The sequence below is a fragment of the Dromiciops gliroides genome, chromosome 1, assembly GCF_019393635.1.
Source record: "Dromiciops gliroides isolate mDroGli1 chromosome 1, mDroGli1.pri, whole genome shotgun sequence".
NCBI lineage: Eukaryota > Metazoa > Chordata > Mammalia > Microbiotheria > Microbiotheriidae > Dromiciops > Dromiciops gliroides.
The window spans coordinates 559,643,919-559,669,624 of record NC_057861.1 but is presented as its reverse complement, the minus strand read 5'-3'; the positions used below and the strand labels follow the sequence as shown (position 1 = coordinate 559,669,624).

Sequence of the window (25,706 nt, the reverse complement as noted above, 5' to 3'; positions counted from 1 at the left end):
GGACCTTACCATAATCATGCTCCTAGAAAACCTCATCAACAGGAAAATCATCATCCTGCAAGATTTCATCAGTTTAGGTACTCACACTTCATCAGTATACTATATACACTTTGTCCCTTAGACTCAAGGGCTAGAAGGTAGATCAAAGAATTCCTCCCAAAGCCTCCATTTAAAGAGGGCTTCTAGATGGATCAACTCTTCATTTTCCACAAGCTCTTCTCCTTGGTCTGGAAGACATCATACCTGGATGCTGGGTACTTTCATTCCCTGCATCTCTGCTCCACACTTTTCAGCTTCTTTTTGTGTGTTATCTTCTCCCATTAGATCAGTTCCTTGAGGCTAGGGTCTTGTCTTTTTCTTATTTATATACTCAATGCTTAACACAGTACTCAGTACATATTAAGTGTTTAACAAATGTTTACTAATTATGAGGCTTACCAGTGAAATCACATCTAGTTCCTAATTATCTCTTAAGAAAGTTTATAGGATCATGCATTTAGAGCTGAAATCAAGGTTGTAGTTCACCTAGTTCTAGTTAAACCCCTTTATATACAAGTACTCTGGAGCTCAGACAGGATAAGTAACTTGCCAATATAGATAATAGATAGTGTGCAAGAAAATTAATGCAGACTAGTAATACAGAGCCAACCATGCAATTAGGAAAATCTAAGCTGAAGTCTTGCCTTTGAAATCCTGGCTGTGTGGCTTTGAGGAATTTACTTGACTTCTCAGTGATCCAAGCAATTCTTAATAAGTTATAAACCAAAGGCATTGGTATAAAAAGGTTCCACATAAGTATTTACATTCAGGAAATAATGGGACTTAGGGAAAAAAAATATGACTTGCTATATCTCATGAAAACCAGTATTCTGTCTAATTCTTAATATACCAATATATTTGAACAAGATTGACAAAAAAAGGAGCATTAAGAGGATATAAATGAGAATTTTAAGGATATGTAAAAGTAAGCCATATGAGGAATGGTCAAAAGAACTGGGAACTATGGGGGGAGGCAGCTAGATGGCACAGTGGATAAAGGACTGACCCTGGATTCAGGAGGACCTGAGTTCAAATCTGGCCTCAGACACTTAACAATTAGTAGCTCTGTGACCCTGGGTAAGTCACTTAACCCTCATTGCCCCACAAAAAAAAAAAATTAGTTTAAAAAATAAAAGAAAGAACTCAGAACTATAGCATACTATGTAAGAAAACCTGAGGAAGGAATTTTTTTTGTATTAGGGGAATTTTATTTGATAAAATGTTACAAAAGACAGTGTGAATTTGTTGGCTCTTGCCATTTTAACAGGGGTAATTCTTCAGCAGAGACCTGGAGAAATTTTTCATTTCAATGCTCGATAACAAAGTTTAAAATGGAATAAAACTGTTGCCCATCAGGGTTGCTTTGTCAAGGTCAGCATTTACATAGGAAAATGTCAAGTTATCTCAGTTTATTGCAGAACAGAAAGCACTGAGTTTTATGTCCAAACACAAGATTGAGGTATCTCCTGAAATAAAACAATACCTTAAAAACAAAATACTTTAAGGAGAAACAGCTTACATTCTGAATAAGATACTTTGGGGAGATACCTTTAGGTTTTCCTTCATCTTTTCATTAGAACAGATTTTAAATCCACTATTTGCACTATTTTAACATATTCCAAAAAAGCATCATATATCTATGGTGACATTATGCTGGATTTATAGTATGTCACTTGAAAATAAAGAAAATAATTATGGAGAAAGGTCTGACCCTGAAAATTCATATTTTGGGACATTTAGTCACTGCTGGAACCTTTCCTAAGAATGTTTAATTCTAGTAGTCATCAACAAAAAGGTCAAAGAATGCGTCAAGACATTGGGGAGCCATCTGAAGAAGGGGTTTTTGTTTTTTCTTTCAGCCATTTGTGTCTTTAAGCTTGTGTTGCGACCATGGAATGAGCCCCAGAGGAAGGCTACCAAAGCCTGCATCTCCAATGACTACCTGAGAACAATGGCTTGGAAACTTTATTAAAGAAATTTATGGCATTTCTAAGCTTTATACTGGCAATACGTTTCTTGTCAAGGCTTTGTGTGGGTATTTGTTGACTAGACAACTAAAGCAAAGTGTGTAGTAGAAGCCTTCATTTTCTAGTGGAAAATTGCAAGTGACCAGAAAATATTACATTTAAAAATGGAGAACAAACTCTTCAAATGAGTCTTGATTTTTACCATAACTAATTCAAATGCAAACAAGTAGCCATAGGAAAATACAACTGAGAATTTGTTTTTTTACCTCAAATACATCTATGATTTAGTTTCTAGCACCAAATCAATAGCAAAATGTAAGATTTTTCTCAAAACTAAAAAAAAAGAGTATTTTCATTAAAACTGTAATCAGCTGGTGGACTGATGGTCAATTCCAACATCCTCAGGGAGCAGGTCCTTTATCATATTATCATTCTCAGGAGACTGTTCTGGTGTTTGTTCAGGTGTCCCACCAAGAGCTGGAGCAGACTGTTCATGCCTGGTCAACATCACAGCTTAAAAATCAACAACAACTCTATTTAAATAAGCATTAAAGACAACTTGAGTCTAGAAAATATACTCAATGCTAATAAAGCTACACTGGACAAGTTCATTCTTCCTATTCATCATTAACATCAAGTAGGGGGTATCTGTGCATCAGGCTATTAAAATTTTTCATTTTCTAGATGTTGGGCAGTGAAATGTTTTTCTTTCTTAGAATTGTTATGTATTGCATATTTCCACTGGAAAGTGTGTTCTTCAAAAACAAGTTGTCCAAAACCAGACTGCTGTGTCAGAGAGCTGAGTATCCAGAGAGCTCAGTTTGAATTAGTTCCTTGTAATTATTAAGATTAAGGTCATTTACTTCTGTTAAATCTTCAATCTCATTCAGGTCTGAATCTTCCAGAATGTGATTCTTACCTCCTTAATTTTTTTTGAGTAGCATCTAGTCCAAGAACAAGAAATTGTCTGGGCAATGAGATTTACTCCAGGGGTATCTTGAAGTAGATGTGCTCTGTTCATCTTGTAGAATCCTCCAGAGTTTCCAGGATTCAGAGCAAAATTGTTTTTTAAAAACAAGCTTACAGCTAGCATTTTCTTATGTTTTTCTAAAAAAAATGAGTGTTAAGTGTAAACATACTCTGTTATTTGTTGTACTGGTACTTCTTGAAAGACAAGCTTAAAATATTCTTATACCTGAGACTGGCCTTAATAGGTGACACAGCAGTAGTTTCCCTCATACTGGGTAAACTATCAGACTGCAGACAGTCACTATAGGTAGTGACATATCTGTTTAAATCAGGATCTCTTTTATGTGTCCCTGGTGCTGCCCACCACTCCAGAATTTCCAGGGTGCTCAAAGTGTCAGACTTGTCAGAAGCTTCCCTGAAACCTTCAAAGTCACCCCAGGAGCTGTTTTGTTCTATGGTACCCAAGCAGCTACTGTCAGAAATGCCAGATTCCCATGCAGCAATGGGAACAGCAGCATTTCTTGCTTTGCTTTCCAACCATGTAAGAGCAGAGTGGACTATTTTCACCTCCCCCTAATCACAGCCCCTACTCCTACATACATAATTTCCATCCTTCCCTTTGGGATCTCCCTGACAGAAGCTCACCTGCCCATCGCCCACTACCTCTACCTGGTAGCCCCACTGGCAATCTTCTGATCTTGGAGATTTCTTGCTGCTAGGTACTTGTCCTACATTTTCAGCAAGAAAATAGTCATGGGAAATTAAAACAAACAAACAAATTTAAACAACAACAACAACTCTGGCACCATTGTATTCTAAAGTGACTGCTGTCAGTGGTGTCCCTCTTGAGGGGTCATTCACTTCTTCCTTTGTCTTGAAGAAAGGAGACTGAAATGAATGATCTGGGAGGCTACCTGCCTCCGATAACCCAGATTTCCATTTAGGGACCTGTCCCATGGGACTCTTACAATTTGACCACAAGATGTTCCAGGCTGTCCTATTTCTCCAGGTTCACCAGCAGCCCTGGCCAGGGGGAGGGCTGGACCATGCCTGCCTAAGTAGAGTCAAGTTGGGGTGGTGTGGCACAGGCAGGAATAGACCATTAGTGAGTCCCCAGTGGGCCTGCTGCCGCAGAGATGGAGCATGGTGTCCCCAAAACTCTGCAGCCCTGACAGTTGAACTTTTAAATTTTTGTATGCATCATCATATGACAGAAGAATTAAACAATTTTTTGTTGTCCTAACAGGCAGAACTGGGTCCAGTGAATGAAGCCAGATATTCACTCAGAGAAGGGAAGGACTTTCTAAAGAGCTGTCTAAAATAGAATAGGCAACACCCCAGAAGTAGCTAACTTGCTGTCACCTAAAATGGTCAGGCAGAGGTTGGATGGCCATCTGGTTGGGATATAATGGATGAGATGGATTCCTAGGTTGGGAGGCAGTTTGGACTAAAGAACCTCAAATGTCCATTCCAATTCTTAGGTTCTATGACTCTATCTCTGAAAGTAGACTATAATTAAAAAGAGAGAAGGGGCATTTTATAGGTACCATACTGAAATTGAAGCTTTTATTACGATAACAAAAGCAAAGTGATGATGGAATTCTAAATTTGGCCTTATTTCCAATTTGGAAAAAAAACCCACCTCTTTCAAATAAGCCAGCAGCCTCTCGTACACTCCATTATCTTTCATAATTGTACATGTTATTAAACAGTGGAGTTAAATAGGCTCCATTTCACTTGGCAACACACAGCTAAAAGAATCATTTGCTGTTTCTAAAATTCACTTCAACTGGGCAGTGGTACAAGTCATCAGCAAACAAAAGTAGTTAGGGCCTGGCCAGCTTTCAGAAAAATAAATAAATAACTCTCAGTCTACTACTTTATGTAAGCAAGGTTAAAATATGACATATTTGAGTTTTAAAAGGAAAATCTAGTTTTATTCTTCCAATGCCATGGGAATATATCTTTGGAACTCAAGTATTAGGTTATTAAAATTCAAAATGCATTTGCCAAACTCTAAAAAACCTAGATTACTTTAGAAGATATTTTAGTAAATTCACCATGCCTTATGATGTAGCCCCCAGTATTCCAGGTAATTTTTTAGCAGTAGGATCCCTATCATATTGTGAGTTAATTCCCTAGTGACTTCATGAAATTCACTGCCAATTCCTAAGAGTTCTGTCTCACAATGGCTCACTATTTAGAGTTGTGACACCTGTGACAAAATATTTCATATGTACAAAGTAACTATGATTTGAGGGGTGACCATGAGACAGAAATTTTTTTGCTGAAAATTACATTGGAATCACAAATTTTTTCATCTTCTAAGGGAGGGTTTCTTAAATTTTTGACTGCCAAATCCTTTTCATCTGAGAAATTTTTAAATGACCCCAGGTCTATAGGCATATAAAATAGGTATCAATAATATTTTACTGTTGCAAATTTTTTGTGACCCCCACATTCAGTTATGGGGTCAAGACCTACAGCTTAAGAAGCTTTGATCTAAGGCACCATAAGGTTGACTTCCATGGAACCCAGTGTATGTCTTTAGCATTATGAGTTTATGACTGGGATTTTAAAAAGAAAAAAATTTTAATGGTTTAAATAATTTAGTTGAACTTAACTCACATGTCCCTAGTAGCATGGAAGTCTAGAAGAGAGAAGGCAAATTGAGTTGAAATATGAGGTGTGAAAAAGAAAAAAAAAAAGAGAAAATTTGTCAAAGTATAGACACTAGGGTCATAGACTGCTAGACTGGCAAGGAGACCAAGGTAAAGGAAATTTGAATATGCTGATCTAGAGTATGAGGATGGAGGGGAGAGTACTTAGGAGAAGAGAATGCGGAGAGAGGAAAGTATAATGGTTCAAATAGTAAGGAAGGGGATTGTGAATAGAAGTGTTTGATTAGTGACCAGAAAGGGTATGTAATTGTAACAAAGTGCTCATACAGGAAAGGACTCTATATATCCAGAAAGGAAGAAAGAAGCAGATTTTGCAGAAATAGGAAGGCTCTTAACCCCAAGAGCACAGCCAAGGGAAAGCACCTATAGATGAAATGGGAATGGATGACAGATAGTCTTGGAAGAAAGTAATCTTTCAAATCTCCATGTCGCTAAGTAGTTACTTAAGCAATGTGAAGCAGTATGATAGCCATTTATATGTAGACATAGATATAAAAACATACACACACACACACACATATATATATATATATACATAGTGTATACATACTTGACAACACTTAACAAACATGTCACAAACCTCCAAATACACAAAAACCCAAAACTAGATTCTGCCTAAAATTATGAAATTCATTTACAGTCTACCAAAAATTAACATTAACAAATCAATAACAAATTTTTGTATTATTTGTGCCCCCTTTCTAGTTTACAATGATGGTTCACCCAATATTATTATTAAAAATCTTGACCTGTACATGTTGTATTTAAAAATTAATGTTTATTTTTAAAGTTTATTTAAAAATAAATTCTAAATTCTCTCCCTTCCTCCTACTCCTACCCTATCCATTAAGAAGGCAAGCAAAATGATCCCCATTATATGCATGAGGTCATATTAAATATGTTTCCATAATATCCATACTTCAAAAAAGCAAGAAAAAAGCTTCAGTCTGCACTTAGAGTTTATCAGTTCTCTCTTTGGTGATCGATATGATTTTTCATTAGGAGTCCCATAGAATTGTTCCGGATCATTGTATGGATCAGAGTTGCTGTTTTCTACAGTTGATTGTAATTACAATATTGCTGTTACTGTTTACAGTATTCTCCTGGTTCTGCTCACTTCACTTTATGTCAATTCATATAACTATTTGCATGTTGTAATTTTTTTTTCCCTGAGACCATCCCCTTCATCATTTCTTACAAGACAACAATATTCTAACATAGTCATAGTCTACAACATGTTCAACCATTCCTCAATTTCCAATTCTTTGCCACCATAAAAAGAGCTGTCATAAATATTTTTCATACAATTAAGTCCTTTTCTTTTTTCTTTCATCTATTTAGGATAAAGATCTAATTATGGTTTTCCTGGATCAAGGGTATACACAGTTTTATAGCCCTTTGGGCACAGTATATGTTGTATTTCAAAAGCTGTTTGCTTTCCTCTACATCATTTCACATGCCTTTCTCCCTTTGTATATTTCAAATATTAAATTTCTTATTGCATGATAATATTTAATACATTTACTGTAATGGAACTATTTGTTCAACTGTTCCATGATCATTAGTATATGAGTTCGTTCCAGTTTTTTTTTCTGTTACAAATAATTATACAGGGAATACTATTGAAGAGAAGTACTTACATTAATGAGATCATGGATGCACTAAATTCTGAAGTCTACAAATTAATGCTATAAAGTTATTTTTGCACAAATAAAATTTTCACCCTATCAAGAAAATAACATCTTTAGACTATCATCCTAACATCACCTTACTAGGTCAAACATTAAAAACAAAGTTTATTTACTGCAAAAGTCTATATTACTTTCCAAAAGTACATTTCAGTAGAGTTGTCCATAGTCCTTCTATAATTTAATTTTATTAGCTTTAACTATATTCATAAAACTAATGGACATAAGATAATATCTCAAAATAATTTTATTTACATATTTGGAATTATTACTATTATAACACTTTCTCATGTGAATAATTATAATTTGCATTCATATTAATACTAATACTGTAGATAAGTAGAGTTGTGTCAAAATGCAATATTTTATGTCAGAAGAAAAAGATTATACCAGAGAAAAAATGTGTGGACTCAGAAATTAGATTTTTGATAGAGAAATCCCCTTCTTCCCTCCCAACTCTACCTTTTAATCTTCAGCTGATGGAATAGCTAAATTAAGAAACTGCCAGCAATGTTTCAGAGGGCCATCCCACATGATCATTCATATAAGAATTAGCCCAGTAAATCTATTACAATCTTTTAAATTCAATTTTATGACTCTGATATTACAAGGACAACTTAATCTGTGTGGTTTTGATTAAGATGAAATTCATTAAGCACCTATTAAATGCAAGTCACTGCTGTAGAAGCTTAAAATAAAAGGATCACAAAACCCCAAATACTCCCTGGCCTCAAGGAACTTAGGCAATTCTGCAGATGGTTGGAGATAATGATATTTATTCATTCATCTATCTACATACTCAATAATTATGTATTATCTGTTAGATATATTGTATTAGGCACTGAAGAAAATGCAAGAGAAATGTAAGAAATAGCCTCTTTCCTCCTTGCAATTAAAATCTACTTAGACATACATGCATATGTACATAAATACATAAAATAGTTAAGCAACATTATAAAATTGTTGCAAATTTAGTGCCAGACATAAAAGATTATCTATAGAAATCTAGAGAAGGAGAAATGTATTGCTCACCACAATAACTGGAGTAAATTTGGACTCGAAATGGACAAAACTAGAATTTCAAAAGCAGGATGTTCTCTTATTATGAAGCAAATATTATAAATTTTTCAAGGCTGGATATGGGGTAGTTGGTAGATAGTGGAGTGAAGTGCTGATTGAAGGGAAGAGTTCATATTGGGGTTTATCGGGAAATGAGGCCATATGGAGAAAAGGCCATAATAATAATAATAATAATAATAATAATAACATAGGGGCAAAGTTTAGGCATAGTGGATAAATATTTAAAGTGATCCAAGGCACTCTCCAGCACATTCAGAAGAGTGCCCATCTTCCCTTCACCCACCCTCTGCTGCCTGCTTGGATTTTTTGAGCTGCAAGCTGCTAGCAACACTTGAGCTGAAACACTATTTGAGCTGTTGCCTACATTTCTAACACTGAGGCTCCCTTTTTTTCTTGTAAAAGACTAAGAGTAGGGGGTGGAACCAAGATAGTGGTGGAAAGGCTGTGACTCTCAGAGCTCCCAACAGATCTGTCCACATATCTCCAAAAATGCCATAATGTGGTTCAAAAAAAAAAAAGAAAAAGCAACAGAATATTTAAAAAATATACATAATATAGCAGAAGAAAAATGTAAAGGTATACAAAGAAGTAGGTTAGTAATATTGTTTGCATGGTATTCAATTTTCATATATATACATATATATAATATGTATGTGTTTTGTGTGAATATATGTATATATGTACATATATAGAGACACAAACATATATTTATACTTTTGTGATACACAATCATCTTTTTACTTTCTTCTTTGTAAATGTGTTTCCTGTTACTTCTCAGGGCAAATATTTTTTTTTCTTTTAGGTTTTAAATCCCTTCACAATATTACTCTAACATCTTTTTAGATTTTTTGTACATTACTCCCTCCATCCCACTAAAATTCAATCAAAAAGACCACTTTTTATTCCTCTAACATGTTTTTTCATCATCTCTCATCACTTTGCATGGACACTAGCAATTCTTCATTCTGGGAATGTACTTCCTCCTCATCTATCTATCATAAAATCCCTCTCTTCCTGCCAGACATTTCAGGCACCATCTTCACTATGAAGTATTCCTTGATCCCCTCAACTTTTAGCACCCTCCCTGTTAGACATATAGATATAGCTATGTATAGATACATATATGCACATATGTATATATGTAGTATGAATGTAAACACATATTTGAATCATTTTCAGTCATGTCCACCTCTTTGTGACCTGATTTTGGCATGTCTTGCAAGGATATTAGAGTGGTTTGCCATTTCCTTCTCCAACTCATTTTACTGATGAGGAAACTGAAGGGAAAAGGATTGAATGCCTTGCCCAGGGTTACACAGCTAGTAAATGTATGAGGCTAGATTTGAACTCACAAAGAGGAGTTTTTCTGACTCCAGGTTCACTGCACCACCTAGCTACCCATACATATATACACATATAGCTATATACCTCTCTGTGTGTGTATATCTATACATCTCTATGTATGGAGAGATGCATATGCACATTTATATCTCTCTATGGAATACACACATAACATGTGCACACACACGTATATATGTGTATGATTAACCAAAAGTAGTGTTTTAAGAAAAATAACAAATTTACATGATAATGTTGTTGTATATCAGAAAGGAATAGCAAGTTGTGCATAGTAGATTTGCAGTTTCATGTGCAATCATCTTTTTTTATTATACTATGCTATGGAAATGCTTGTTTTATTCCATAAATTTAAAATTTGAAAAAGAAACATAAAAAGAAATTTGAAATTTGTAAACAAAAGAAGAATCTAGTACTGGGAAAGAAAAGGTTTATTACTTTAGACATTAGCTAAGAGGCACTTACAATAATCTAGGCATGAGGTGATAAGATTTTCAATTAGTGAAGGAACAATGGGAAAAGAAAAAGTGACAAACGGGAAATAAACAAATGTTTACTTGAGTAAATTGACTTTTCTATGTACAGTTGGATTTGTCAAAATAATAAACTTTAGTACTAATGTTCAGATTTGATTCAAAAAACTAAATTCACTTTACCTAAAGGAAGAAATACAGGATGTTTGGTAGATATTCCATGGAAGATATTTGGAAGAAAAGAACAAGAATGGCAAATGATGGTAATATATTGCTGCATTTGGATCTGCAGAATGTATCTCATTGATAAGATCATGGATCTACTGAAATATCAGAAGGTGTTGGAAGATGAAAAATCATCAGAACACTCTTAACCTTCCAAAGACCAGAGAATTAGTTCTTGATTATCTTAGTTCTAAAATCAAATTGTTTCAAACATGGATATATGAAATATTTAAAGAATTACTGAAAATGCATTAATGGAAAAATAGTATGTTCCTTCTTATTACCTCAAGAATACTTAAAATTCAAATGGATAGGAAAAATGTATTAATAATTTCTTATTATTTGAAGACTAACCTTGAAAGTTAAGAAATATATTTGACTATAGAAACCTTGTATCCCACTAATGGATTCCCTTTCTTAAAACACTAATTTGAGTTAATCTCACACACACACACACACACACACACACACACACACACACACAGAGTCCAGAGAACTAATGAGGAATCATTAAGTTCACCTTCTCACAGATAGGTGTTGACCACAAAATTTAGTATATTTTGGCCATAGCCAACACTTGAGGTACAGGTACAATTTAAAAATTGATTTATTCCTGAAAAGGCAATTCCCTCAAAATATCATGAATAAATGAAGACATTCAAAATATAACATCCCAGAATATGTGTGTGATTAGTGAGTTCTTTTTCTATTTTTAGGTATTTTTCAGTTATCAGGTTTTATGTGTATGTATATGTGTATGTGTGTGTATATAATATATATATAAAATTTAGTAAGACAAGAGACTGAAATACTTGAAAAGGAAAGTTTGGCTAAAATCCACCTTTATGGTAGAAAATATGTATCAAAATTACTCATAATAAAGAATTTTGCTTATACAAAGGAGGTTATATGACAAAAATTGATATCATAGGGAATTATCGCCTTGATTCCTGGATAATTAAACCATTTGTCCTTCATTGTGATTATAGCTATTTTATTCAAATTCCAAGGGATGCAAAAACTTTTTAGGTAGAATTGTACATGCTTTTCTCTTCTTCCCTTCTCTTTTAACCAAACTGCCTAAATCTCAAATAAAGAGAAAAGCAGAATGACAAATTAAACTTGGCATTCCACCTACCAGAAAAAGGAGCTATTGTAATCAACATAAGAAAGTGTTCAATCATCCCATTTGTAAGTTGAGCAAGCTACTTAGCTTCTCTGAGGCTCCATTTCCTAATCTGTAAAAAGAGCTAGTGGACTAGATACATCTTAGGCCACCACTAGCTTTAAATTATGATGCTGTGAATCCTATGCTAGCAATTAATGATCAATAACCTGGACCCAATTCCATTCTCTAAATTTCTTGCTCTATGACCTTTAACACGTCATAATAACTTAGAGCTTTAGTTTCCTCACCTGAAAATTAAGACAAACATATTTATACTACCCAATGCACAGTGTTGTTACCAACGAAGCACTTTTTAAATCTTAAAGCATTGTAACAAGTCAAGCTCAGAACAAAAATGTTAGACCCTAGCAATAAGTAGGAAGAGAATGAAGGTTAAGGGAAGTATACAATTCATCTCTCCTGCTTTAATAAAAGATCTTGGTAATCAAATTATTCTTTATTCACTATGTATTGCTATCAGAATAAAAAGGAAGTTTTCATATTTTGGGGATATAATGAATACTTTCCAAAACAATAAAGCTTAGCCTATTTAATAGCTCGCTAATTCTTACAGCTTCCCTGTGAATAAAGTGCCCACCTTTATTACATATCTTCTCCATCCCCCATAAAAGCAACAGTTTGAAACATTAAAAAGTTAGATAATGTTTAAATTCTCAACAGTGCAAAAACTTACCATAAAATAGTCTAGACATTTGAATTTAAAAGTATGATCATCACCTTTCAAATACTAAACATTCGGTTCTTTTTATATTCTGATTTAGGAAAAAACATACGCAGGACCCTAGAAATATAAATTTAAATGAAATAATTAGTCAGAACTATTCATGATCCTTATGAGCAAAATTATTCCACCACTGATCCTGGACCACAAATGATTATACCTTTTCCACAAATTGTTCTCTATTCCTCAACTGTTTTTCATGCTCCCACAACTCTTGATATACTAATTGATACACTGAAATGGCATTTCATCCATAAGACTTGTACCAGTGCAGTCCTCATAGTGCTATTTCTATCTCTTCTATGTACTCATCACATATTATTTTCTATTAGTATTATTTTTGTGAGTGCATCATATAGGTTTTGACTATGGCTCATTTAGTTTTTGGATTATCACAATACCTATCCCAGAACTCTACACAAAGTAGGCACTTAAAATTTATTGAGTTAAATTGAATAAGGAAAGTCATAATCAGACTGGGCAGTGGACTTATGCACTGATACAATGTGTTTTGTTTTGGGGGGCAATGAGGGTTAAGTGACTTTCCCAGGGTCACACAGCTAGTAAGTGTCAAATGTCTGAGGCTGAATTTGAACTCAGGTCCTCCTGAATCCAGGGCCAGTGCTCTATCCACTGTGCCACCTAGCTGCCTCCAATACAATGTGTTAAAAATGAAGTTTGATTGTTTTTAAAGGTCATATTCTTGACCCTGGGCTTACTGAAAAATAAAATTCTCTAGTTCAACCACTTCATTTATTCAGCATACTGATAATGATGGTTTTGCTACACATGTAAGAAACCATTATACTAAGATTATGTATTATCTGAAGAGGAAACAAGATCTAATAGATAAAAGGATATCATTTTCTTTGAGTAAGGAAAAGCTATGTCCAACACATGTCTCTAACACTAGCTGTATGACCATGTTAGTTGGGATTTCAGTGCCCCAGCAATTCTATAGGAATACAAATTCTAGAAGAATATTGGGCCATGATCACTTGGAATAAGGTTAATGCAATTGCAAATAGCAAAAGTATTCTAAATAGAAAACCAAAGAAAAGAATTTTAAGTCCAAACTCAGAGAATCATGGAATCTCAAAGATGGAATAAACTTTAATGGTTATGTAGTTCAAACTGTGACTGAGCAGAAATGCCTTCTACTTCCTCCATACAAATGGTCATAAAAACTTTTCCACTTGGAGACTTCAGAAGCACAGTATCTCCCTTTTTGTTCATGTTTTCTAATATAGCAAGCTAAAATAAGGTCTATGATTTCTGTGTTTTTCATTCTTCCTATGCCTCTAAAACCAAACCAAACCAAACAGGAATAATTCCTGATCCACATGAAAGCCCTTTATGTGTCTGAAAACATCTACTATCTCCACCCCTTCCAATGACACCCCCAAAATCTATTCACCAAGAAAGTATCTCATCTTTTTTCATTTAAAACCAGCAGGGTTGGGTTGTTAGCCATTTTATAACCCTGACCACATTCCTGTGAATATCCTTAAGATTGCCAATGTTCTTCCGAGAGAGTGGCCAGAACTAAACAAAGTATTCCGTTGTGATCAGTGCAGAAGGTAGTAGAGCTATCACTTCCTCAAATCTTTCATTATATCAGGGTTAATGGATTTGTTGGGAGTTGGGGGTCAAATCCCAATTCTGCTACTTACAAAGTATTTAACTTTGAATGAGTCATTAAAACTCTTTGAATTTTATTTTCCTCTAATATCAAATGATCTATTTGAACTAGATTGTTATTTTATCCCCAGTACATTGCATAGTGCTTAACCCATTTTATACTTAACAAGTTTATTGATTAAATGATTAATTCCTAATGTAGATAATATAACTTATTAATGCAGCCTAAGATCTCATTAGCCTTTTTATTTACTTCAAAGACACATAGTTGGCTCATATTGAATTTATACTCTTATAATATCCTCTGTTTTTTGTACATCTTTAACAATTATATTTGAACACTGCCATTTCAAAAATAAAATGAACTGACATCTAATCATATTTCCCATTTAGTGATTTTCCTATCATTTTAGTCCTATACTTGATATTTATTATTATTTGTCTAATGGTAGCCATGTAGTCTAATGTTAGGGTAAGTGAAGGAGGGAAGAAAAAAGGGGAAAAAATTCACATGGTAATTTTATTAAATATTTAAAAGAAATAGCAAGTTGCAAATAATAAATTTGTTGTTTTATGTTTAATCATCCTTTTATTATGTGGAAATGCTTGTGTTATTCCATAAATTAAAAAATAAAATTAATAAAAATTTAAAAAGTGATTAGGTAATCTAATCTCTCTTTTTACAAGTGAGTTTGGTGTTTTTTTGCTTTATTTTTTCTCTCTCTACTTTTATATAAAGGAATTCACCGATTATTTGAATGAATGTCTAAACATCATTGTTAAAAATACAAGCAGGGCCTTCAATGAATTAAATGAAGATGAATGGAACAACAAAACAGAGGTGAGTAAAAAAAAAGCTAGGTTTCATTGAAGAAACAAAAATTATATATATATATATATATATATATATATATATACAGAGAGAGAGTGACAGAGACAGAGACAGACAGAGACACAGAGAGACAGACACTGAGGGATACAGATAGAGACAGAGAGAGCCTAGAAACATGGACAAAAAGAAGCAGAAGATTCTCATATTAAGTATTTACCTTTCATATGAATAGAGAATGGAGTTAAAGATGATAAACTTTATTTTTGCTTTTACTATAATACTATGAGCTTAAATACATTATAAAGCAGAGTAATCAGTAAAGGATTTGAAGATTTAATTAAAATAACTAAGATCTAATAATGAACCTCACTAAGATCTCCAAATGTACTGAACCATGCTAATAAACATATTATTTACCTTCAGTTCCAATAAGAAGGAATTTCCCATGTAAATGTAATTGGGGATTAAGAAAGCTAAAGAAAAGGACAATATTAGTAGCATTTTTCAGGTAGCAATTATCCATATGTGGTCTTGGTTATGCTATTGCTATTTATTGGATTCCCCAAGCTGTTTATGTACTTATGAAAGCTTCATAAAAATATGTGGTGACTAATGCTTCAAAAATGTGTCCTTAATAAAATAATCTAAACTGAGCATGCACCAGGTAAAAATTAGTACCATAAGGTGTCATAAACTTAGTTATTTACTTTAAAGAAATGTTTTTGGATTGCATAATATGATGTAGAATCATTAATAAACTAGGGTTATAGGCAAAACTAACTATCATAAAGTTTCCATCACTATTTTATTTTTATTCTACAGAATGCAAAGTAACTTCTCTTCATCTTGTTTATATGGTTCAAGACATGTTCATATTGAAAAATCCTGGCCACATTGAAATTTGGTGATGCCACCAATTAATTCTCCTAAATAATGTGAATTTGTTAAGCATTTTTCTTTCATTACCGAAATGATGGATTAGTTTGTAAAACTTTTTTTTGTTTGTTTTTTGTTTTGTTTCTGCAGGGTAATGAGGGTTAAGTGACTTGCCAAGGGTCACACAGCTAGTAAGTGTCAAGTGTCTGAGGCTGGATTTGAACTCAGGTCTTCCTGAATCCAAGGCCAGTACCTTATCCACTGCACCACCTAGCTGCCCCCTATAATACTTATTTTGGAAGGAAGATAAAATAGGAAGGAAGGAACAGAAAATGGATCTTTAAAAAAACATCTACAAGTGACCCAGGGCTGTTGTTTTTCCTTTGTTTTCTGAGAAGACCAATAACACAGCAGGATAATATCCTAACTTGCTCTTGAAATGGATTTAAATGAGGCAGAGTTGCCCAAAGTCATCAGTATCACTCTTTCTTCCAGTCATCAAAGTCTAATGGCAAGGTAAAAATTAAGATGACTGGCAATGGCCTGGAATGCAGTGGATGACCTTGGCATCTTCAATGTCTAACCAAGCTCTAAGTACTTCACAGTGCCGTCTTCAACTGCCTTCATAGTCATTGGAACACATTGTTTTCTTTCACAAATTTATCTGGAGAAGTTTTCACATGCTTTGGTAGACATCTCCCTAACTCACTGACAGGACTGACGCCTCTTGATTAACATCAACCAGGTTTAGCACATTTGTTGAGATGGTTTTACCATGTGAATGATGTAAATGCAACCACTTCTCGGAGCCATAGGTTAAGTGACTTGTTCAAGCCTACACAATTAAATGGCTGAGCCAAATTTTCATCCATTTCCTTTTACTCCAAATCAATGCTCTTTCCATCGAACCCCACTGCCTCCTATAACATTTAATGATCCCCTTTAACCCTTCAGAACCTTCAAATTAGACTGTGATCATATATCTCTCTCATTTACTTTCCAAGTGAAACACACCTCAAACCCAGTTTTCCCTAATTCTCAGGACATTGTTCTATGATAGCCTACTTCTTCAAACAGTTCTCCTGGCACCTAACAATTAATATCAATAGTTATTATAACTTGCCTGTGACCAAAAATAAAAGTCAAAATATGTTTAGAACTCTGAAGAAATTAAATATAACATTAAGTCCAAGGTTGTGTAGCAGAGAAAAAATAGCTCATTAAAGGCATTAAATGCTGCAATGCTTTCCATAATTTTTGGTCTCTAGTTCAGTATTCTTTATTAATGTGCATAAGGACCATTAAGAAGATACATTACATGTGTTTGTACAAACATATATGCATATTTATGTTTGAGTATATATACATAAATGCATATGCATATACATAGCATATGAGTATATATACATAAACATATGTGAGTATATATGCACATACATATATTTGAGTATATAAAATATATGTATATACACATTTACATACAATATATGTAAGGACAATTAGAAATAGAGATGTGAGAGTGATGAGAGCATTTCTATTCCCACAAGGAAGCATATCTCTTACCATCTGATCCACTCACATTTTACTGTTGTCAGAGGTTACTATATTTAAGGGAAAATATTTATTTTGCATGGAAATGCAGACTATAGACATAAAACAAATAAAACACCTAAACCTGTAAGACTCAGGTTATTTTCATCACTCTCAGGAAACATTGAGTTAATTATGAATAGTTAGCTAGACATCCGTGGGATCAATAGAGGTGGAGGGCAAACACCTTTGAAACTAGTGAACATATTAAAGATTAAAGTTACTCTTAAATTTTCTCCTGCTGAGTGGTGGGTTTTTTTGGTCACTCAAGAAAAGAACTTTCTCTATCCTTTAAATATTCTTGCTCGCAGAGATTTTGCCTACTTCTTTGAGAAAAATGTATTTTGCACTTTCTTTGGTTCTCAAAGAGATTCATTTTGGTGATATATTTTAATTCAGCCCAGTATATTTTTCAGCAATAGAGTAATATCTATAGATCTCTTCAGCAGAAAAAGTACAATATGCTGGTCTATACATGCATACACATGTGTATAGATACATGGATATTTAAATATGTATTTATACATATACACACATATATACATACACATACATACTGAGCAAAAGAAGACAAGATTATAAATACGGTGGCTCTCAAAATGAGGAGAGAAAGATGAACTAATAAATGAATAAGCTTAAGTACTTATTTTATACTGTTATAAGTGTTAGGGATAAAAATGCAAAAAGATAAAAAGAAAGTCCTTGCCTTCAAGGAGCTTAGACTTTAATTGGGAGAGAAAAAACAAATGGAGGGGAGTGCTACCATGGAAAGCCCTATTGGTCTGGGGATTCACAGAATGGTCTCAGGGTAGAGTTAAATAAAATTGAGAAACCTTTTCAAAAGCATTAGTACTATTGAATTGATAATTGTGATCACAACAATAAGTGAAAACTGACTGTGGATGGGCTATATGAGTGCAGTGGTAGGGCAGATCACAAAATGCTTTGGATAGATCTCTTGATATGATGTAATATATAATATGGTCTTGTTTTGTTCCAAATAGGCACGGTGAGCTAGGCAAGTTTGCATTTATTCAAGATGGCTCATGAGTAAAAAGCTGACAGGTTCAATGCAAAAGTTGCTGGTCCAGGTTCAGAGAAGGTCTAGACAAAATCTTCATTGGACTAAATCATCTCTCAAGTCCTTTCCTACTCTAAAATTGCATATTCTTCATAGATATGGGGATTGTGTTTTCCTGAACCACTTTGTAACCACATAGTCAAATAAAGGATTTTGTTAACTGATTTAAATAGTTTCTCTTTTTAAAATCAGGGAGTTCCCCAGTTGTTTTGTTTTTTGTTTGTTTGTTTGTTTGTTTTCTTTTTTATAAAGGACAAATGGTTCCTGAGGTCATTCCCTATAGCTTGGGAAAAAAATGGGTTTTTGAAACCTGTGTGAGCAGAGCAAATGTCCTAGGAGGTCCTAGGAAATGGTTCATGGAAAGGAATACATTTGCATTTTCTCTACTTCTCAAGAGACAATTTAAACAAGAGATTATTGAAAGTTATGTTGACTCAGTGACCCATTGTTCCCAATTCTGCTTGTCAATCAGTGTTGGGGGAGGCATAAACTAGTCTGCAGCTTTTGTGTTACCTGCTAAATGTCACATTATAAGTCATCTCCTACATGTTAGCCTTCACTTACTGGCTATTAGGGAGGAACTGTGTCACAATGGCTTATCACCTTTTAAGGGCCTGTCTGAATTGTCTTTATTTCCATTAGAAAGTGATCAGCCCACTAATGAGTTGCTACCTTGACATATTTTAATAAATTGCTTTGATTTCTATCTTTCCTAAATTTTTCCCAATTTTCCTTTTAACAAGATGATACTTATTGCAAAAGTGTTTTTTTACCATGTAAAGAGAATTTGGTTTCATAAGAATGAAAGGTATCATTAGCAATCATTTTCTGATTCCATTAAAATAAATATAGGTTTTAAATCTCCCACTACAAACAATGGGGAATCTTTAAAGGCTTAAAAAATTCCTCTTTTGTTTCAAAATATATCTGTTCTCAAATTCCCAGGAATATTTTGGTTTGGGGAGTACAGACCCCTTAGTGTCTAGCCAGCAAAATACCTGCATCAATTGATATGAAAAATGGTTTGCCTTCTTTTTTATCAATAAAGGAGATAACCAGCTGCCCACTTATCATCTCTACCTAAATGTCCCTTTACATTCTGAAACTCAATGTGTTAGAAACATAATTCATTATATTTGTCCTCAAACCCAACCCTTCTCCAAGTATTCCTATTTATATTAAGGGATGAAACATCTTTTTTACTCACCCAGGTTCACCACTTTGGAGTTAGAGAATCACAAATTTTGAGATTTGGAAGTCCAAACCATATATGAAGTCTCTACTATAGCATACAGACCATGTGAGAATATTATGTTCTAACCATTTGAATCACCCTTGCCTTCTCCCACAATGATTATGCCTAATCATTTGACAATTCTTATGAACCATACCTGCACTTTGTCTATTACACCTATACACTCCTCCCCAATCATGTAGTCTCTACCATAGTTCAGACCTCCATCACTTAGATAACTGATTTGTTCCCCAGCTTCCATCCTCTACTGTCTTGAATCTATCTTCCACATGACTGGTACAATGATTTGTTTTAATAGCTTTGAAATATCTAGCTGTCCTATCTCTGTCTCCTTACTGTTTTGATGCTTCTCTGTTACATTTAGGATGAAATATAAATTCATTATCCCATTATTATTAATATTAATATTATTTTATTTTTTGCCAATTAAATGTCAGGATAATTTTTAGCATTCATTTTTATAAGATTTTTAATTCCCAAATTTTTCATCCCTGCTTCTTCCCTCCCCTTTTCCTAAAATGGTATACAATTTGATAAAGGGTATAGATATTAGTCATAGTTGAGAAAGAAGAAATGGATCAAAAAGGAAAAAAATTAAAAAGAATAAAATAAATGAACAAGAATGCTTCAATCTGCCTTCAGAGTCCATCAGTTCTTTATCTGGATGTGGATAGCATTTTCTTTTGTGAATCCTTCGTACTTGTCTTGGATCATTGTATTTCTGAGAAGAGATGAGTCATTTGTAGTTGATCATCATGCAATGTTGCTGATACTGTGTGCAATGTTTTCCTGATTCTTCATATTTCACTTTGTATCAGTTTGTACAAGTCTTTCCATGTTTGTCTGAAATATGCCTGTTCATCATTTTTATTGCACAATATTATTCCATTACATTCCAACACCATAGCTTTGTTCAGTCAATTGATGGGCATCCCTTCAGTTTCCAGTATTTTGTCACCATGAAAAGAGCTGCTATAAATATTTTTGCATATAGAGGTCCTTTTCCCCTTTTATGATTTTTTAAAATACAGATCTAGTAGTGGTATTGCTGGATCACAGTGTATATTCACAGTTTGTTTGCCCTTTATGCACAATTCTAAATTGTTCTTTAGAATGGTTGAATCAGTTCAAACTCCACCAATAGTGCATTAGTGTCCCAATTTCCCCACATGCTCTCCAACATTTATAATTTTCCTTTTTTGTCATATTAGCCAATCTGATAGGTATAAAGTGATATGTCATAGTTATTTTAATTTGAATTTCTCAAATCAAAGGCAATTTAGAGCACTAATTTACATGCCCATCAATAACTTTGATTTCTTTGTCTGAAAACTGCCTGCTCATATACTTTGAACATTTATCATTTGGAGAATGGCTTGCATTCTTATAAATTTGATTCAGTTACCTATATATTTGAAAAATGAGGCCTTTATTAGGGACACTTGCTGTAAAGATTATTTCCCATCTTTCTGCTTTCCTTCTAATTTTGATTGAATTGGTTTTGTTTGTGCAAAAGTTTATTTTTTAACTTAATATAATCAAAATGATCTATTTTATATTTTGTAATGCTCCCTATTTCTTGGTTGATCATGAATTCTTCCCTTCTCCATAGATCTAGCCTTTTAGAAAGATGTAGTTTCCTTCCTTATATCTCTTATGTCTATTTTGGCTTTTGGTTTCTTTGAGATCAAGATTGCTACCCCTGCTTTTTTTTTTTTTTTTTTACTTCAACTGAAACTTAATATACTCTCTTTCAGCCCCTTAGCTTTACTCTGTTGTTTGTTTGTGTGTTCACTTCAAGTGTGTTTCTTGTAAACAACATCTTGTAGGATTCTGTTTTTTTTTCTTTTTTATTCCACTATCCTATTTGCTTCCATTTTATGGGTGATTTCATTCTTTTCACATTCACAGTTATGATTACTGTGTATTTACATGTATCCCATTTTTCCTCCTGTTCACCCTCTTCTTTCACCCTTTTCCTCCTTGACAGTGTTTGCTTCTGCCTACTACCTCCCTTGGTCTGCCCTTTCTTCTGTCATTTCTCCCCACCCCTTTATTAATCTCCTCACCTTCTACTTTCCTGTCAGGTAGGATGTAGTTTTATATTCAACTGATTGTGTATAGAATTTCCTCTTTGAGTGAATACTGGTGAGAGTAAGGTTCAAGCAATGCCATTGCTCACCCTCCTATCTTTCCCTCCATTGTGAAATAATTTACCCCATTCAACTTCTCCCTTCCTTCTCTTTCTCATCCCTTAAATTTTAAAATTGTTATTCCCTTAAATTCACCTTCTCCCTGTACCCCCTGTTTCTCTCTGTCTGTCTGTCTGTCTGTCTCTGTCTCTGTCTGTCTGTCTCTGTCTCTGTCTCTCTGTCTCTGTCTCTCTCTCTCTCTATATATATATATATGTATATATATATCTCCCTTCTACTTGCATTATTAGTGGTACAATTTCTAAGAATTACAAGTATCATCTTCCCATGTAGGGATATAAACAGTTCAGTTCCATTAAATAGCTTATGCTTTCTTTTCTCTTTTTACCTTTTTAGGATTCTCTTGGTTCTTGATATTGAAGAACAAATTTTTTGGTCAATTCTGGTCTTCTGCTTATAAAAGCTTAAAATCCTTCTATTTCATTGACTGACCATTTTTTCCCTTTCAGTATTATGCTTAATTTCACTGGGTAGGTGATTCTAGATTCTAGTCCTAGCTCCTTTGCCTTCCAGAAAATCATGTTTTATCATCTCTGATCTTTTAATGTTGCAGCTCGTAAGTCCTGTGTAGTCCTGATTTTGGCTCACTGATATTTGAGTTGTTTCTTTCTGACCACTATCAGTATTTTATCCTTTATCTGATTGTTCTAAAATTTCACTATAATGTTCCTTGCAGTTTTTATTTTGGGATTTCTTTCTTGAGGTAATAATTGGTGGATTCTTTCAATGCCTATTTTTGCCTTCCATTTCCAGAATAAGGGGGGCAGTACTCCTTAATAATTTCTTGAAACATGATGTCCAGATTCAGGAAAACATTGTGCAACAGTGACAGCAATATTATTTGATGAAGGACTGTGAATGAATTAACTACTCTCAGGAATTAAATGGTCCAAGGTAATCCATCTCAAAAGACCTGATATTGATTGAACACAGAATGAAGCCTACTATTTTTCACTTTCTTTCATTTTTTTTCTTTTATCCAAATTTTCTTGTACAAAATTACTAATATGGTGGTGTTTTACATAATCACCCATGTATAGCCTATATCTTATTGCATACTGCCACAGTGACAGGGGAGGGGAGGAAGGGAAGGAGGGATAAAATTTGTAATTTAAAATTTTAAATAAAATGTTTATTATTTTAAAAAGAAAGAAAGATGATGTCCAGGTCCTCCTTTTGATTATGACTTTCATATAGTCCAATGATTCTGACATTGTGTCCCCTGGATCTGTTTTCCATATCATTTGTTTTTCCTATGAGGTATTTTACATGTTCTTCTATTTTTTCATTCTTTTGAATTTGTTTGATTGATTTTTGATATCTCATAGAGTCTTTAACTTCCATTTATGCAATTCTAACTTTAAGGAGTTGTTTTCCTCAGTTAGCTTTTTTACTCCCTTTTCTACCTGGCCAATTCTGCTTTTTAAGCAGTTTTCTTTTTCTAAGCCATTAATTATTTTTTCATAATTCTCTTGCATTATTCTCATTTCTTTTCCCAATCATATCTTCTATCTCTCTTATATGATTTTTAGACTTCCTTTTGAAGCTATTCCATGAGTTCTTTCTGGGCTTGAGACTACGCCCAATTTTCCTTTGGTGCTTTGCCCATTGGTGTTTTGACATTGTTGTCTTCTTCTTAGTTCGTTTCTTGATCTTCTCTGTCACCATAATAACTTGCTATGGATAGATTAATTTTTATTGGTTTTTGTTTATTTTTTTGGCCTTTTTCCTTTCTTTTAAATTTGAATTCTGGCCCCAGGATGGAAGGGGCCCTGTCTCAGGCTTTTGGGGCCAATCACTACAGGCCCTGGCTGCTTACCTGGTGGTGCACTGGGTGTTGCGTTGAGGCCTATGGGGAACTCTCATTTCTGGTGCTACATCAAGGGGGTTGGGATTACTGGACCTACTAGAGGTCATAGTGGTCTGGCAACTTACCTTGTGCTGAGTCAGGGCCCTACCACTGGTGTCTGGCTTGCTGATGTCAGTAGAGTGTTTCTATGTTTCCCCAGGGCTTCACTGAAGCTCAAGGTTATCTGGCTACTAGAATCTGTCTGTTTCCCTGACTATGCTAAGGCATGTGGGGGGTCCTGGTGTTGGCATTTGCTTGCTCCACCACAATGGGGCTCATGATCTTCTGATGGTTTTCAGAAATAGGGCTTGCTGCTGGTTTTCTGGGATGCTTTTTGTCCTGGACTGCATTCCCTTTTTACTAGAGTGAAACAGACCTTTTCTGCTAATCTTCTAAGTTTCTTCCCATGTTTTTTGCTGGTTCTTCTTTCCCAGTATTTGTTTTGGGTTGCTATTTTATGGTTGTTTGGAAGTGAATATGGGAGAATTATAATGATTTATTGTTTACTCAGCCATCTTGGCTCCTAGAAATCCCTTAGCCCACAATTTAAAGATTGAAATTATACATCCTGCCAACTACCTTTCAAATCTCATTTTATAGTATTTCCCATTTACATACTCTGTTACAGTCTCCTGTGCATGACATTCCATCCACACTCTCTTGTTTCTGCACATGTCATCTCTCATTTTAATTAATTTCATTAATATTAGCTCTTGGTTCTCTATAAATTTTATCATATTAAAATTCTACATATGATTTCTAGCATATTTCAGGATATCTTTTGTCATAGCTTCTTTCATATATTGATATCATAGAGGTATTTTAAAATATGAATTGACTTGTCATTTTTTAAAGAATCCACTGTGTTTACTACGTGTTAGTTAAAATGCTAAATGCTAAAGATACAAAAAAGAAGGGTAACAGTCTTTGCCAATAGTTTAACTGTAGCCTGATGGGAAAGAAAAAGAATATAAGAAAGCGCTGGTCAGGCAAAGGAGTTTTTGTCTTAGGAGTCATAGGGATGATGACTTGATATATCACATTTATTTATGTGTTTATTTAATTATTAATCTATTTATTTACTTATTCAGTTATTTATTATTTATTTGATTGTTTGCAGGGCAATGAGGGTTATGTGACTTTCTCAGGGTCACACAGACAGTAAGTGTCAAGTGTCTGAGGTCGGATTTGTACTCAGGTCCTCCTGAATCCAGGGCCAGTGCTTCACCCACTGCACCACCTAGCTGCCCATGATATATTACATTTATTAATAGGCTCTTTCTAGAAGTAATAGTACTCTGGATTTTATTTTTAATCTCAGGGTAAGAAATGGAAAGCCTGGGAGAAAGGAGGAAGGTGTATGTGTCTGTTTTCAGACAATTAGTAAAAAGGTTTTAGTGAATGATTGAATGGGACATAAAGGTGAAGCATGGTCTGGGGTATGAGGCTACCTAGATATAGCAGGCTATTAGTCACAAATCAGTATGATTGGTTTCCAGGACAAGGGCTGCAAAGATGAAAGGATTAGTTTCCCCAAGTATTGTAGGCATGTACCCTGAAAGTACAGATTAGAGATACAGGTCCTTTAGGAAAGGTATACATCCAGACATCTGATATTTCATCTAATTTCCTTCTGATTATCTTATTTTAAAAGTTTTACTTCTCTTTTGAACTACTGTGGAATTTCTTGGCTATACTATGATCTCTGGGGAATCTGCTGAATTCCTTTTCATCTGAGATTTTAGCACATTTTCCTTCATACTATAATAGTGGGCTCTATAATGTATTCTCTTTGAATTTCTTCTCATTCTTCTGCCTGTCTTTATGAGTCTGTTAGTTTATCTCCTTAGGAATTTGGTTACTATTTAGCCATTCTCACTTGGTCTTTTGATCTTTCTGCCTTTCTCCTGAAATTCCCAACAGCTTATGACATTTTTCTTCATTATTCTTGGGCCCTGTGACCTCTGCTGCTTAGACCCAT

At 34.2% G+C, this 25,706-nt stretch overlaps 1 protein-coding gene and 1 pseudogene across 6 annotated transcripts in view; both read right to left on the bottom strand.

The window, feature by feature from the left end:
* LINGO2 (leucine rich repeat and Ig domain containing 2) overlaps positions 1-25,706 on the bottom strand; it is a 1,558,843-nt gene that overhangs the window by 999,140 nt on the left and 533,997 nt on the right. The window lies entirely within an intron of this gene.
* LOC122751737 lies at positions 1,444-23,793 on the bottom strand (annotated as a pseudogene).